Raw genomic sequence first — 17,760 nt, 5'->3', positions numbered from 1 at the left:
CCTTGGCTTGGAAGTAGCTAAATCCTCACAAGGGATTTCATTATGTCAAAGGAAGTATGAACTTAAGATTTTGCAAGATGCTAATTTTCTGGCTTCCAAACCAGTTTCTTTTCCCATGGAGCAAAATCTGAAATTCAGCAAAGATGATGGAGACTTGTTACCAGATCCAACAGTATTTTGTACACTTATTGGTAGGCTTTTATACCTTATTATTACAAGGCTAGATATGTCCTACTCAGTTCAAAGACTTAGTCAATATATGCACCAGCCTAGGCATCCTCATTTAGCAGCAACCTAACGGATTTTACAATATATTAAGAGTACTCATGGTCATGGTCTTTTATTTCTAGTTGGCAATTTGCTAACTATTAAAGCTGTTACATATTAAGATTGCGCATATTGTCTTGACAGTTGTAGATCTATAAGTGGATTTTGTGTTGTCCTTGGTATTTTTTGGTTTTATGGAAAACAAAAATGTAGCCAATTGTTTCTCGTTTTTCAGCTGAAACATAATATCGATCCATGACTTCTGCTACTTGTGAAGTTGTTTGGTTTTTTACCTTTTTGTCTGATTTTCACATTTCTCATACTCATAGTGCTCAGTTGTTTTGTGATAGTGAGATTGCTTAACACATGATCGCTACCAACCTAGGTTTTCACGAACGGACTAAACATATTGAGCAAGATTGCCATTCCATACATGACATGATTCAAGCTAGAGTAATCAAGACTTTTCACCATGCTTCCCAACATTAACTTTTTGATGTTCTTACCTAGCTTTTGGATGTTAGCAATTTCAACAGTATTTAGTCAACAAGATGGGAGTTCATTTCATTTATTCTCCATCTTAAAGGGGGTATCAAGCATATTGTATTATATTTTCACACGTGTCAGTTGTACATAGTCTCATGTATTTTATGTTTACTTGTATTTTTACATTTAATTATTTTGCTTCTAGTATAAATACTCTATACCTCATTAACGGAGGGACTTTTTGGCAAATTGCAATATATCGTTTTTTCACAAGAAACTTCTAGGATTTCTCTACTTGTTAGAATGCATCGAATCAGACTATATAATATTTGCTTCTTGAAAGGAAGCTTTTGCTTAACATTTGATTGTCCTTTTTCATATATTTCATTTACTTTTTATTCTCAATTAATAAAATATCGTTCCGTTGATTATATGGTATAAATTACTATTAAGAAGTGCAAATATATAATGCCATGCCACTTGAGATTTTAATGGCGTAAATGTCGGACGATCTCCTTTCAACTTTAGCAACCCAAATTCCTCTCCTGAGTCCTGACCAGAACGTACATCTCTTTGACAAGAAAATGTTTGAGAATCAAATGGATCCATGAAGATATTTGTTTTTCTTTTTTCAGAAAAAGTATGCTTTGTTAATACTTAATCCAATAATAGAACGATTGAGTAAAAAAGATCAAGGAATAAATTAAAGAGATCAAAGAAAAAAAAGAAAAAAAAGGTAAAGCAACCCAATTAATTACCAGCTGACGGACAGCTAAAGATGTCGTTTAAGACGAATAAAGTGTCGAATGTTAAATGGCCAAATTAGGAGTGAAGGCGGAGAATATTAACTGCATATAATCGTAAAGTATGTAAATATCACGTAATTATTTTTTAAAAAAAAAGAATTCATTATCAAAAAATTAATTTTTTTCATGTGCGTCTCATGTTTTATTCATTTTTTTTAAAATAATTACGTGACGGTTACATAATTTACAAGTACAAATACAAATATATTTTATCGCTTGAAAAATCTGTTTCCCCTTTTCACCAAAAAATTAATATTATTTCCTAAGTATATATATATATATGTACTGCCCCACCAAAAAAAAAAAAAAAAAAAGCCACCGTTTTTCTCGTTTCTTACTCGATCATCTTCCACCAACTATTTTTCTACTTTGTTGGTAAGAAAGAAGATAGACACCCCCTTATCTCTTGCACCTTTATTCGTTTCCTATTCTTTCCAAAATCTAATAAAAAGTCCTGCTTGTAGAATAATATTAATATTTAGATAATGCTACTGGACCGACATATTTCTAATCGAAAAAGCTGACAGTCAAGTGTAAATATATATTTTTATTTTATTTCAACCATTTTTTATATATTTTAAAAAAAATATCAATTTACTAATAATCATTTCTCCTTAACCATTAAGTTAAAAAAAAATAGAAATAAAAAAATAAAAATTATAATCGGTCAATTTTATCGATCTAAATAACATTTTCCTTAATATATGTGTTTCATTAACATTCTCCATTTTTCTCCTTTCCCTTAATTTTCAGTTATCGAAATCAAATCAAATCAAATCCCCACACCCACAAATTGCAATGAGAATAGCTATAACGCTGAAGTCTATTTCACAAAACTGATCAATTATTTAGACCACTCACTCTCTCGTCACTCTCCAAAACGTGGAAGGGAAAAATAATAATAATGTCTTGGAAAGAAAAAGTACTACCCTTTTTTTTTCCTTGATATTGAAATGATTATGAATTGTAATAAGATAGTTTGTGAATAATAGGAGATAGTTAATGTTTTATTAGATTTTAGGAAAAGAGAGCTGAGAACAAGTTGAATAAAAAATATTACAAAGTTAAAATATAGTATTTTAATATTATTTTTATTTAGAGATTTGAAAAAATTGAATTGTTTTTCTATTTTTTATTTAAAATTTTAGAAAAGTTATAATGATTAGTTTGAAAGTATTTTCATGTGTTTGAGTGATATTTGAGAAGAATATGAGATGGGATAAAAATTTTGGTATTGAAATTTTTTCCAAACAAGCTCTTAGAATATATAGATCAGGAGTCACTCAAAATTCTATTCAGTTATTAAAATCTGACTTCATTGGATACCAAGCTAGCACTTAAATTCATAAAATAATTAGGACTTCTATTTCAAAATTCAAATAAATTCAAAAAATATTCTTAGATTTAGATATAAATTTAAAATTTTTAATATCATATATATAGTAACCTCCATCAACACAATACAATGCCCACTATGAATGCACAAACACCCAGCTTTCTATAAAGCTAGAGCCCCCCAAACCTCCTGATGTGGAACCAAAGATCAGGAGTTGAAAGTTGAAATGGAAGTTAAAGTCCTAATAAAAGCGATAGCACAAACACCCAACTTTCTAGTATTGTTTAGATAGTGAATTGAGATGAAATGAGTTGAAATGAAAATTGAAAGTTGAAAGTTAAATAAAATATTGTTAAAATATTATTTGTTAATATTCTTATTATTTTGAGATGTGAAAAAGTTGAATTGTTTATTATATTTTGTGTGAGAATTTAAATTGTAATAATGAGATGAAATACTTTCATTATCCAAACATGCCCTATAAAAAATTTGAGATACGCCCTAATTAGCTCCCACCACCAATATCAATGGAGGATATATTGTTGATATATGGTGGAGTTGGTAGCTATAGCCTAGAGGCCAGGAATGGGTGTCGATCGTTCGATAACAATCCTCTTTGATTGTCCACAACTTTGGACTCGCTTCTCTCTCCAAGACTTTTTTGGAATACTCCACTACTATTCATTATTTTATAAAAAAACTCATGAAGACGGGGGGTTTGTTCTAAGATGTACTAGAGTCTTTTCAGCATTTTTTTTTTTTTTGTGATCTCACATTCCATTTTTCTTCATTGGTTTCAATGAAATTTATGAGATCGCTCTCTTCTTTTCTCTTTTATCCTTGTTTATGGTTGATATTCATGCATGTAAAAGTAATATATTTTCATTACAACTTTATGAAAACCAATGTCGGCTTTTATATAAAATCTCCATTAAATTTGTACAAACCTAACCCCACCAAACTAACAAACAAAAGTTTCACAGGACTCCAACAAAAATAAGTTCCCTCCCTCCTTTCTCCTTTTGACCTTTATTCTTTCATTTAAAATATAAAATCACATCAATAAGGACTGAAAATGACACAATCCACTTGCTAGAAGATTTCACTTTCTATTCTCTCTTTCCTTCTATTCTTTAAGAAAAATTTTACTCATCATCTTTTTTCTTATCATCCTATGATGTGGCATTAAATGATAGGTTTATAAGTAAAACATAATAAATAGTCTCCAATCATCTAATATCATATCATGGAATGATGAGAGGATGGTGAGAAGCATTACTCGTGTGGGCTTAGGTAGATCCAAATGATGTTTTAAGGCAGAGGTCTTGAAGATTGACAGAAATAGATGCTAGCATTACTCGAATGATAATAATCTTCTAAACAGATCAGACCAATGTGTAGACTCAAGGAGTCAATATTGAAGCAAGAAAAAAAAAATTGAACACTTTGGACAACGTGGGTACAAAGAATGATTTTTTTTTTTTTAAATAAAGAATTATTGCTATAAAAAATTATTTGAACTTTTTCGTAGCACAACATGTGGAATGGAAAAAGAGGATATTGAAACAATTTCTTTTCATTCAACTTGCCCACTAGAAAACATTTTCCATTTTATAGCCTCTACTAGGCCTGCAACCCGAACTAAAACGGTCGGGTTTATGTCCGACCCGACCCAAAACACATTCATTCAAAGGACAACCCAATCCGAACCGACCCGATCAAAATAAAACCGGGTTGAACCCGTGACCCGACTAGGTCTTGCACCGTAAAAGAGGAGAAGAGGGGGACTTGATGGAAGCATTTGAAGACGAATCCAAGGGACTAGATGAACCTCTAGTTATCTTTCTTTAACGAGCAGATGCTTTACTTTGAACCTGATTTCATAATGATCAACCTCCCATATGTATTGAAACATATAAACTAGTATTGGATCTTAGGAAATGCCGAGATCTTACCACCGAACTCGTTCACCGAATCGCCACGCACCGCCAGAGGCTGTCCCTACCCAAAGTTGTTTTCATACATGGGGAATCTTGGGTAACTTCCCATCGTCATCGATGCACTATCGAAGTTCCCCAACGGGAACAACCTCGGCTCACTCACCCAATTTGCTACTCCCTGAAGGACCGTGGAGTCATCGTGTGCAACCACATTTCAGTGCAAAAGATCTGCGCACCTTGCAGATCCCGGGACAGAAGCTCGCCGGCTGCAGCACCAAACAATCTCCACCCAGTTCAGTGCTTTTGAACATTTCAGTGCTTTTGAGAAACAAAACTAAAGAGTAAATATAAATAACGAAACAATGGATTGAGGACGGTGGATGTTGGTGCTGGGAATCCAAACGTCGGGAAGGTTGGGACCGAGGACAGTAGGATATTGAGGAGATGTAGACGAGGAATAGCGAAGTCTCCTTCCTAGTCCACGCCTGACCACACACACCCAGTTCCCAACCTATGGAAGATGAGAACCCCCTCCAACAGTCGTGCAAAAGAGAGAAGGTAAGAGAGTAGTAACCTGGGCCAGGAAAGTATCAGCAAAGGGGAGAACACGACGGAGGCTAGGGTTTCGCAATGGAGAAGAGACTGTCCAAAATCGGTTTCGACGGATTCGACTATATAAACCCATTTTTAAGTTTTAACTCGATGAATCCGACTTTTGTCTGGTAGGCCCAGTTGGGTCGTGAGGGTTGAGCGGCCCATCGGGCTTCTTGCACAGGCCTAGCCTTTACCGTCGCATAAGAGAGAGAAGCTAAATAGATTTGGATGGATGAGATGGAATGCAATGAAAAATAAAAATTAAATTAAATATTATTATAATATAATTTTTTATTTTGAAATTTGAAAATATTGAATTGTTTATTATATTTTGTTTAAAAATTTGAAAAAATTGTAATGATCAGATGACATGAAAAATTTTGCAAACAAACCGGCTCATTAGGACATATTCCTTTTATTTAATTACAAATAACAAGAATTCACCCCTTCATTAACTACCCATAAAGAAATAATTTTTTTAATTATCATTTTAGTTTCTCTTCACTTTTTAATTTATTGAATATATAATTCAACATTTGAATACTGCTAATACAAATTTAAAGTGTGCAAGACCTTTAAAAAAAATAATACCCACTATAAAATAGTAAATTTTTTCAGTGAGTCCCATTTTTTTCAAATAACCTACATAGAGATATTTGCACATCTTGAGTTTGTACATGTTATTTTGCTTAACATTTTATTATTATTATTATTATTATTATTATTATTATTATTATATTCTTAAAATCATATTTCACTGATTAAATTAGTTTTGATAAATCTTTATTAATAGTGTAATGACACAATGATGTTATTTTTATAATTTATTTTTATTAAAATGTCCATTTAAAACTTGATTATACACTACAAGAGATTAGGTTTTTTGGAACGAATCATTTTGTCTAAAAAAATCCAAATTGCATCCCAAAAGTATTTTGCAGGTGAAAATATTTCGTCTCAAAAGGTTTTTCGAGACGAAAATTGATTTTCGTCAAAAAAAATTATTTTTAGGGACAAAATTAAAGTGTTCGAATGAGGTTTTTTTTTTAAACGAACCATTTTCATCTCGAAAATCTGTTTGAATCGACAAGTGTCTTTCGAACGGTAAGATAATTTGATTCGAACGACCGAATAATTTGATCATGTTCGAATGGTTAGCCCATTCGAACATATTATATTTGTTCAAACACCTAAGTTTTCATATTACTTTTGTTGGAATAGAAATTTTATTGTTTGAACAGGCATCATATGTTCGGAAATTCTGTCTATTCGAATGGGATTTGTCGTATTACTGTTGTTCGAACAACATTGTTGTTCGAACAGTCATTATATGTACGAAAATTATGTCCGTTCGAACAAAATGTATTTCTTAGTTATCGTTCGAATTGGTTATTTTTTGTTCGAATGAATTTATAAATTGTAATTTACCTTTCGAACTGGGTATTTCTCCTGTTCGAACGGTGCTCATCATACATAACTGAATTAATAAAAATTCCATAATAATATTACAAATACGGAACAAATAGAATTTAAACATTAGAATTGTTCAAATGTCAATATTTTGGAACAGAATAATAAAAAGACAATTAAAAAAATAAGTGTTAAGATTGTGGTGGTGGCATAGAGTTTTGGGACGTCATTGTCTGTCATTGTTCAAACAATTTTTGTTTATTCATTTCCAACCTCTTCTACATGTTCTCTTCTAATCTCGCATCTAAATCCGCTCCTTGATGTAATTGGGTTAGCAATCATTTTTCCTTGGACCTCAATTGTTCTATCTAAAGTCTTGTTTCTTCTAATTCCTTAGTTTTATCATTCAATCTGGCTTGAGAAGGGAATGAAGATGTTAAGGATGGCTTCACGCAACATCCTGAGCCCCTCAAATATCCAGAACATGATACAAGAACTTGAGAAAAGATTTGAACATCATTGACAGATGATTTATCATATGGATCCGTAACAGTTTCCTTAAGAGATATCATTTTTTCCTAAAAAAAAATATTAAAGTTAAGTATAAGTAAAAAAAGTATTATTATACAATGAAATTAAAGAAACTTAAACTTACATAATTTGTCTATGCTTGGGGACTGGTCCAAACACCATCATAATTTTTATGTGCTTTAGCATACAATTGGGTCAAATTATAGTCAGCAGGACTTTCTTCTTAAAAGGAAAATCTATATCAGAACTTAAATTAGAAAAGTGTATATATTAATATTTAATGCGGACTAGAATAACTTACCATTTTTTTCGACAATCAATCAAAAGATCGAGAACCTGCATGATGGTGTATCGTTAAATTTGATCTATTTGCTTTGTTCACAGTACTCCATTGCTTAAAAAATATGATGTCCATATGTTTAATACATCTATCATATACTATTAAAAAAAGATAACAACGAAATTACCTGTTAAGCAGAATCTTCAAACATATCACAAACATTCTCTCATTCATTTTGATGGCATTGCTTGGAATGGATTTTGGCGCGTCTCTGTTGTAGTATTGAACTTCTGATAATGTGTATGGCATTGACCTTTGTACCTCCAGAAGCATTAGACATCAGTTCCTCAACCGTTAGTCGATCCTCTCGTCTGCCAAAATTAAGTTCAAACTCGTCCTTTAAATAAAGAGCTCCAGCATTCGATATCAGATGGATCTGCAACAGTTTCCTATATTGACATCATCGCTAAGTTCTATAAAGAGGTCGGTGATGCCAGCCTAGATGACGAAGGGGCATATAGGATCTCTGTCCAAGGAGCTTCAGTTATATTTTCAGCAGACGGAGATGCTGAATATCTCAGTATTCCTAGACTGCGTGATGCCTATTCGAACATGTTGCCTAGAGAGTCTAGTCCTTCGAGTGATATGGAGACGACTCAGAATGAAGGAGCAGTTTACACAGATGAGTTCAATACCCTCGCTGATATGAGGTGAGAGACTTGATTGTTGGTCCAGATGCTCCTATGTACGATAGGACAAAGAGAATCAAGCATGCAGATTTATCTTCTTTCTTCAAGATCATGAATCTGATAATTGTCAACAATATTGACCTTCGGTTCGAGATTGGCATAGATCGAGCAAATTTCATGATACAGGTCACTCGTGGCATTCCTATCGATCTCGTGGGGTATATATTTGAGAGGATTCGATCAGAGCCTCGGCACATTACGATAGATATACTACCATTCGGGATCCTGATCACCCGATGTTTGCTATATTCTGGGGTTGTGTCAGATGTTGTTGAGTGTGCACGGGAGCCGATGGGACCGGTGAATAGCTCCACCCTAGTGAGGCATCTACACAGGTAGAGGCATCACGCACATCTACTGGCTTGGAGATGGCTGATATATTGCATGTAGAGATCGATTGTGATACCCCGTATTTACAGGTATTTTGACTAAGTAATTATTGTATTTATTAAGATAATGGGCTTTCTTGTTTTAAATTTCACATGATTTACGTGATATTATTTTAAGATTTTTAATTGTTAATTCAATGTGTTTTCTTGTTATTAATTATTATTCATTATTTAAATTACTCTTTATTTTAAAATAGTTTATTGTTGGATATAAATATTTTATTTTTATTTAGTCACTATGTTTAAATTATTTTATTTAACTCGTTGTTTTGAAATTATTTTCGTTTGATCATTTGTGTGACCCAAGATGTGAGAATTGAACCTCATTTCTTTCCCTCACTTTTTCTTTTCCTTTTTTACTTTTCATCTTTTTCTTTTTTTCTTTTTTTCTTTTCTCCTCATTTCTTTTTCTTCTCTCTCTCTTATCTCGTGCGATTCCCTCTCTCTCTACCTGTCCGTGCGTAGTCCTCCACCCAGCACCATCGTGTTCCACCCTTCTCCGTCACCGCCCCTCCCATTCTTCTCCCCACTGGCCAGCGACCTTACCCCTCCATTTGCAGCCCCTCTTGCGCCGCCGTGACCTCCACGCACTCCTTCAAGCCCCACGGCCTTTATGCTCCAACTCCGCCTTCGCGTCACCATCGGTCACCATATTTTCACCACATCACCAACTACCTCCTAGCTACCTAACCCACCTATCCTCAGCTCCGATCCGCCACCAATGAAGCCCATCCATCCCCATTTCCGTTTTGAGCTTTTTGCACTCTAGCCGCTGCCCACACCGCCACCCACGACGAACCACCACTACCATTAGCTTCATCAACATCCCTAAGCTCTTCCCTTGTAATCTCAAGTTTTCGTTTGTCTCCGTTCAAAATCTAGCATTTTGAGACCCACAGCCATAGTGCATTTTGCATTGTTACGTTGCTGTGCCGCCACTTCTAACACCTCTGTGATCCTTCAAAAATTATATTATAGCACTGTAAGTATTTTTCCAAGGAACGTTTGAGATTTAAATGTATTTTTGCACCAACTCATATTTACTACGAATTGGTTGATTGTGTCGAACTGAGTTCGAGGAGTAACGGGGTCGGTTAGATTAGAGGATGAAGTTGTTTGTGTTATTGGACTATGTTGTGATTTATTGGTTGTTGGATATTGTGTTGTATCATGTACATTACATTTTTGCAGGCATGTTCATGTTTGTAACTGAAAACTGAGTTTCGTATAATTGCATACATGTTCATGTGTATACTTGAAATACTGGATTTTCATGTGAGAAATGATTTTGAGTATGTTTGAAATGATTGGATTGACTGGTTTGAGAGAAAGGAAAAGAGACTGTATGGATGGTGGTAAGTAGGGATGGTGGTATAGTCCCGCCTGCAATTCCCACCTACGGTGCACGCGGTAGTGATGGTAGTAAGCAGGGATTGTGGTATAGTCCCGCCTGCAATTCCCACCTACGGTGCACGCGGTAGTGATGGTAGTAAGCAGGGATGGTGGTACAGTCCCGCCTGTGTTTTCCGCTTACGGTGCATGCTATAGGAATGGTGGTAAGCAGGGATGGTGGTAGAGTCCCGCCTGTGATTCCTGCCTACAATGCTCTGATAAGTATATCTTGTACGAAAAGAAACTATAGGAATGGTGGTAAGCAGTGATGGTGGTATAGTCCCGCCTGTGATTCCCGTCTACGGTGCACGCGGTAGAGATGGTGGTAAGTTGGGATGGTGGTATCGTCCCGCCTGTGATTCTCGCCTACGGTGTATGTGGTAGGGATGGTGGTAGAGTCCCGCATGTGATTCCCGCCTCCAGTGTCCGATAAATGATTATGTTGTCAGTTTATGATTTAATGGTTACGAACACATTTTCTGAGAAAATGACTGATATTTTTCATGGCGTGTTTTGGTCAAATGGGGTTTTTGGCGTGCGTTGGAAAATAATCATTTTCGAAAAAAATGAGGTTTTGGGTCACATTTGTGCTTCGTCATGTACTCATGTTTGTTGGCTGCATTAATACATTTTTATCTCTTGGGTTGCTTGGTTGATTACTTGCTAAGATTCATAATCTCATGGTATTCGATACCCTGCGGTACCATTTTATGGTATTGCAGATTTTGATGCAGATGAGGATGAAGAGCCTGAAGATTTGGCTCTGCCGGAGAAGTGATTTGGTATCACTTGCTCGTGTATTGGGATTTGTCTCCCACTTTTTGGCTATGTATTTGGTTTGTATTATATTTATATTAGATAACTGTATAACTTTTTAAAGGCAATTTATTTTGGATATCTGTATTGAAATTTCTAGTACTTAGTTGGCTAACTTTTATTTAACCGCTGCGAATTTTGTTGTGCACTTTTGGCATGTTGCATACACTTGAGCATTTTTTGTTGGGATGCGTGACACGTGTTGTCCTCATCCCGACATTACGATTCCCGAGTTTCCGTATGTGGTAGTCGGGACATCACAAGTAGTATCAGAGAAGTTCAACTCTGGGTAAAACCACATGTCCTGTAAGTGCAGTACCAAAAATTTTAAAGTTGTGATTTGAAATTATTTTGTTTGAAGTATGTTATTTTAATTGTTTACTTTATTTTATTGTACGCTACATTGTTTGTTTATTTATTTTATTGTATTTTATTTTATTTTATTTAGTTATTTTATTTTATGGTAGGTTATTTTATTTGTTTCAATTATTTTATTGTATACTACTTTATTTGTTTTATTCATTTTTTCATATGAATTTTATTTTGTTGGTTTTATTCTATTTTATTTTATGTTATATAGTTGTATTTTAATTTATTTTACTATAATTATATTTTAATTTGTCTTGAGTTGAAAGTGGGGTTAAGGGTTATGCTATGCCAGGAAGATGATACGATCGAGAATGCTACTATTAGGTATAAATACTTAGTATAGTAGGGTTGAACTTTTATTGACTTGGTTTGCTTTTATAATATCAAGTTTGAAAGGAACGGCATGGTCTGAGTGATCTCTCTGGGGAGTACGATAATTGAGATTTTAGATTTTGTGGAGATTTGATATAAGACTTTAGAATAGGACGTTGTAAGTTCAACAAACTTTAAGAATAGATTTATGAGAATTTCACCAAAGGTTTAAGGTTTTGCAGACTCTAGGAAATGATTTGTTATCATTTAATGTTTTAGATTTTGAAAGATTCGGGAGTTGATTGTTTTATTATTGGATATAAGTTCATCGATCTTACAGATTCCGAAAAATGATTCTCATATAATTTAAGGTTTTAAAATTGCAAATTTGAAGGACTAATTTATAATAAGATTTGAGTTTTTAGTTCTGCAGGCTTTGTGCTAGCTTGATTTATTTTGGAGATTGGTTAGTCTGTGACCATTAAAATAGGGTTGATCAGAGTTGAGTTATTGATTTAGGGATTTTCAAGGGAATTATTTCTTTGGGAAAAGATGGTATTGTTTGGATAATGAATGTTAGTAGTTCGAGGTTTTAGTGGCAGGTTTTGGGATTTGATCCATATCAAATTTAAGAATAATAGTTGGTGCAGATTCAGGAAGAAATTCTTGGTGATATTGAGAAAAGTGTGTATTAATTCATGGTTTTGGGAGATCCAGAATTTTCTACCAAATTGTGGTAAGAGTTTTCTGGTTAGTAGGTGTTGCGCTACCTTGTACTCAATGGTGTTATTATGTGATATAATTAAGGATTCAAACCTTGTATTGATCTTAAGGAATTAGTGGTGATTTGAAAGTTTGAGATGATACTTGTAATTAGAGATTAATCATTTGGTAGTGCAAATTATGCTTACTGATGGACAACTTTGGAAGTGGCTAATAGGTTACCAACTTGTAGAATACAATGAAGGTTTGAAAATTTTAACATAGGAGTCGATTGAGGTTAGCGCAGTTCGTGTTACGATAATAATAATCATTGGATTTTGCTGAGTGTTGTATTAATGTTTTTGTGGAAAATGAGATTTTGGATTACATGGCCGCCCTAGGAGTACTAAATGTGAGGTGCCATTGGGAGACTGATGCGAGTATGATGGAACTACCTTTGGGAGTAGACTTGAGAGAATTGTACCCATAGTTGTTTGGGCGTTAGTGATAGTATATTTGTCTCAAGCGTGTTCTGGGATGTATCTTGTAACTACTTTAGCGTTAATGTTTGACCTTACGAATTTCGAGGACGAAATTTTATTTTAAGGGAGGAGGATGTGATACCCTGTATTTACGTGTATTTTGACTAAGTAATTATTGTATTTATTAAGATAATGGACTTTCTTGTTTTAAACTTTAGATGATTTATATGATATTATTTTAATATTTTTAATTGTTAGTTTAATGTGTTTTCTTGTTATTAATTATTGTTCATTATTTAAAATGCTTTTTATTTTAAATTAGTTTATTGTTGGATTTAATTATTTTATTTTTATTTAGTTCCTATGTTTAAATTATTTTATTTAACTCATTGTTTTAAAATTATTTTCATTGGATCATTTGTGTGACTCAAGATGTGAGAATTGGACCTCATTTCTTTCCCTCACTTTTTCTTTTCCTTTTTTTCTTTTTTTCTTCTTTTCTTTTCTCCTCATTTCTTTTTCTTCTCTCTCTCTCTTCTCCCGTGCGATTCCCTCTCTCTCCCCGTGTCGTCCTCCACCCAGTGCTGCCATGCGCCACCCATCTCTATCACTGCTCCTCCCATTCTTCTCCCCACTGGCCGGCGACCTCACCCCTCCATTTCCAGCCCCTCTCGCACCACCGTGAGCCTCCATGCACTCCTACAAGTTGAGCAGCCTTTATGCTCCAGCGCCGCCATCGTGCCACCATCGGCCACCATATTTTCACCACATCATCGGCTACCTCCCAGTTACCTAACCCACCCATCCTCAGCTCCGATCCGCCACTGGTGAAGCTTATCCATCCCCATTTCCGTTTTGAGCTTTTTGCACTCCAACCTCCGCCCACGTTGTCGCCACTCACGGCTAACCACTACCACCATTAGCTTCACCAACATCCCTAAGCCTTTCCCTAGTAATCTCAAGTTTTCGTTTGTCTCCGTTCAAAATCTAGCATTTTGAAACCCTCGGCCATAGTGCATTTTGCACTGTTATGTTGCTGTGCTGCCACTTCTAGCACCTCCATGATCCTTCGAAAATTATATTATATTATAACACTGTAATTATTTTTCAAAAGAACTTTTGAGATTTAAATGTATTTTTGCACCAACTCATATTTATTTTCGAATTGGTTGATTGTGCCGGACTGAGTCCGATGAGTAAGGGGGTCGGTTGGATTAGAGGATGGAGTTGTTTGTGTTACTGGACTATATTATGTATCATGTACATTGCATTTTTGCACTCATGTTCATTTTTGTAACTGAAAATTGAGTTTTTGCATAATTGCATACATGTTCATGTGTATACTTGAAATACTGAGTTTTTATGTGAGAAATGATTTTGAGTATGTTTGAAATGATTGGATTAACTGGTTTGAGAGAAAGGAAAGAGACTATAGGGATGGTGGTAAGCAGGGATGGTGGTATAGTCCCGCCTGTGATTTCCGCCTACGGTGCACGTGGCAGAGATGGTGGTATAGTCCTGCCTGTGATTCCTGCCTACAGTGCATGCGGTAGGGATGGTGGTAGAGTCCCCCTATGATTCCCGCTTACAGTGCTCTGATACGTACCTCTTGTGTGAAAAGGAATTGTAGGGATGGTGGTATAGTTCCGCCTGTGAATTCCACCTACGGTGCATGCGGTAAGGATGGTGGTAGAGTCCTGCCAGTGATTCCCGCCTACAATATCTGATAAATGATTATGTTGTCGGTTTATGATTTAATGGTTACGAGCACATTTTATGGGAAAATGACGGATATTATTCATGGCGTGTTTTTGGTCAAATGCGGTTTTTGGCGTGCTTTAAAAAATAATCATTTTCGGAACAAATGAGGTTTTGGGTCACATTTGTGTTTCGTCATGTACTCATGTTTGTTGGCTGCATTAATGCATTTTTTTTCTCTTGGGTTGCTTGGTTGATTACTTGTTGAGATTCATAATCTCACGGTATTTGTTACCATGTGGTACCGTTTTATGGTATCGCAGATTTTGATGCAGATGAGGACGAAGAGCCTGAGGATTCGTCTTTGCCAGAGAAGTGATTTAGGATCACTTGCTCGTGTATTGAGATTTGTCTCCCACTTTTTGGCTATGTATTTGGTTTGTATTATATTTATATTAGATAACTGTATAAATTTTTAAAGGCAATTTATTTTGGATATCTGTATTGAAATTTCTGGTACTCAGTTGGCTAACTTTTATTTAACCGCTGTGACTTTTGTTGTGCACTTTCAGCATGTTGCAGACACTTGAGCACTTTTCATTGGGATGCGTGACCCGTGTTATCATCATCCCAACATCATGATTTCTGAGTTTTCAGACGTGGGAGTCGGGGCGTCACATCGGTAGACACACATCATTGGTGATCGATGTAGTGCGTACGGAGGTCCGTACTGCCATGTCTGAGTTGTGTACAGAGATTAATACTAGCATCTCTAAGTTATGTATAAAGATTCATGTTATTAATGCGACTCAGGTCACGCTCAGTAGTCGACTAACACAAATAAAAAGACAATTAGTTGTAGTTGAGGATATGTACAGAGAACTCGGATCATAGTAGTTTCTATCTTTTATTTATATATATATATATTTTTGGTATGGACAATATCTGGTGTTTTGTAAATTTGATTTAATTATGACTTAAATATTTTTTGTCTTTTTTGAATTAATTATTGATTTATATTATATGATGTATGAATGATAATATTTATTGAACTAAAAATCTTATTTAACATAAAAGAAATCATTAAAATATTTTAAAATTAATTACATAAAATTAATTTATTAATATAGTTTGTAAATATTTTAATTTACAATAAATCATAATATATGATTTATAAACATTTTTTATATTTTGAAAATGATAACAAATTAATGGAGAAAATATTTATTACTTTATTATTTTGGACCTTTTTAACAATATATTATTATAATTAAACAAGCCTGTTCAAGCACCTTTTTTTTTATTTTTTTTTATTTGGGGGGGTGTCGAACCTAAGACCTACATTTTGAAAATTTAGATGTTATGTCATCAGGCCATATGCCTTTGGCTTTGAGCACTTGTTTATGCATTCGAACAAAGTACTCATCGTTTGCACATTTATGTTCCATTCGAATAGGTTTAAAAAATTTCACACCAATTTTAATTTAATTTCCCACCAAACTATCCGTTTGAATGCATAATTGTGGTGTTTGAACAAAATATGTGTCGTTCGATCGATCTTGCTACCTTCTTGCCAAATTTTCCCACCAAATCTCTCTCGTTCGAACAAATAAATTGCAGATCGAATGGTTTTGAACTTTTCCCGAAAAAATAAATTCCTTCCCCACCAAGATTATTATTCGAACAAATTATACACAATTTGAACATACAATAAATACCTGTTCGAACAGATTTTTTGCCGTTCGAACGGTTTTGACTTTTTGAGACAATCTAACTCGTCACAGAAGATCCAACGGGTTTATAAAGTCATCCATGTTTTGAATTCGTCTCAAATAATTACTTTTAGGGATGAAATTTAATTCGTCCCTAAAACTAAAATTTGTTGTAGTGACTATACATGGAACTATGAGATACACTTATATTTTTGAAGTGTGGGGCCGGGGCTAGTTTTTAACGCATGATGTGCTTATGAAAACATGTGGCTGGAAATTGAGGTGAGTAGCATATTAATTATCTACTAATTTGGACACTGCGTAAGAAGCAGATCAATAAAAGGGACAAAAGACATAAAATAGGGCATCATGCAGGAGAGACAATCGGCTAGCACGCTTGGAAATGTTCTACTATTCACAAAGTACTCTCATTTAAGCATAAAATTATATTTGGTGCTTTTAAAATAATTTCCAAGATGACATAAAATGGTTTAAATAACATTAATCACTAAAAACTATTTTAAAAAGGCTAAATTCTAAAAATTAGGTTTAGTTCAATAAAACTTAAAATACATACCCTATTTATTTAAAATAATTTTGGACTTAAAAAAAGTACTTGGATAGCTTTAAATACTTGGTTGAATTTAAAAATCATCTGCGAAATTTAAAACTAAGGATTCGAGAGGAAATCGGAGCACTTGATCACATGATGTATAGAACTATTCTACCCTAAACGTACGTGTTTTCAGAAAATTTTCCAAATATTTTTTCCTTTCAATCCAAGATCCAAAAAATATGTCATTTCTAATATGTTTTTTCATGATCAAATCATATACCTCCACTTTGGTATATATAAAAGAAAATAACAAAACCCAATACAAAACATATCCCAATAAAGTTTTATCAAAACAACTCCTAAAAAAAAATCTAATGCAAAACAGATCATCTAAGAAAGTTTTTATCCGGCGAAACAGATATTTATTTATTGATCTACGTTCACAAAACCCAATACAGATTACATCTCAATTCCTTTTTTTTTTAAGAATTTCTATATATGAATTTAATTAGAGATATAGTTACTTATGAATTTTCCTTAAGAACAAAGACAACTGAAACTATATGTCTTGCCCTACGAAACAGCTTTGAAGAAGCTGTGACATATAGAGATTGATTATGATGCTTAGTTCTAATGTAGGAATTCATGATGATCGATGTTATACTTACAAGTCAAGAAGAAGGCGTAACTAATTAGCCGGCCAATTACAGCTATTCCTGTGAAGAATTGGATGAATCTTGTAGAAGATGGTCTATGATTAGTGCCGGCAAGTATTAACCGTACTTTATGCAACTGTGCGTACTTAAGATAATTGAAGTCCTAATTGTTGCCGGAGAAGTCTTTTGTTATTTTCTGAATATTATCAAGTAGTACTACTTTTGATGTCTATATATATAATAGAGGCTAGCACAAACTCAGCTTTTTGAAAGTTTA

The sequence above is a fragment of the Juglans microcarpa x Juglans regia genome, chromosome 4S (genome assembly GCF_004785595.1).
Source record: "Juglans microcarpa x Juglans regia isolate MS1-56 chromosome 4S, Jm3101_v1.0, whole genome shotgun sequence".
Lineage (NCBI taxonomy): Eukaryota > Viridiplantae > Streptophyta > Magnoliopsida > Fagales > Juglandaceae > Juglans > Juglans microcarpa x Juglans regia.
This window is presented reverse-complemented; position numbering follows the sequence as displayed.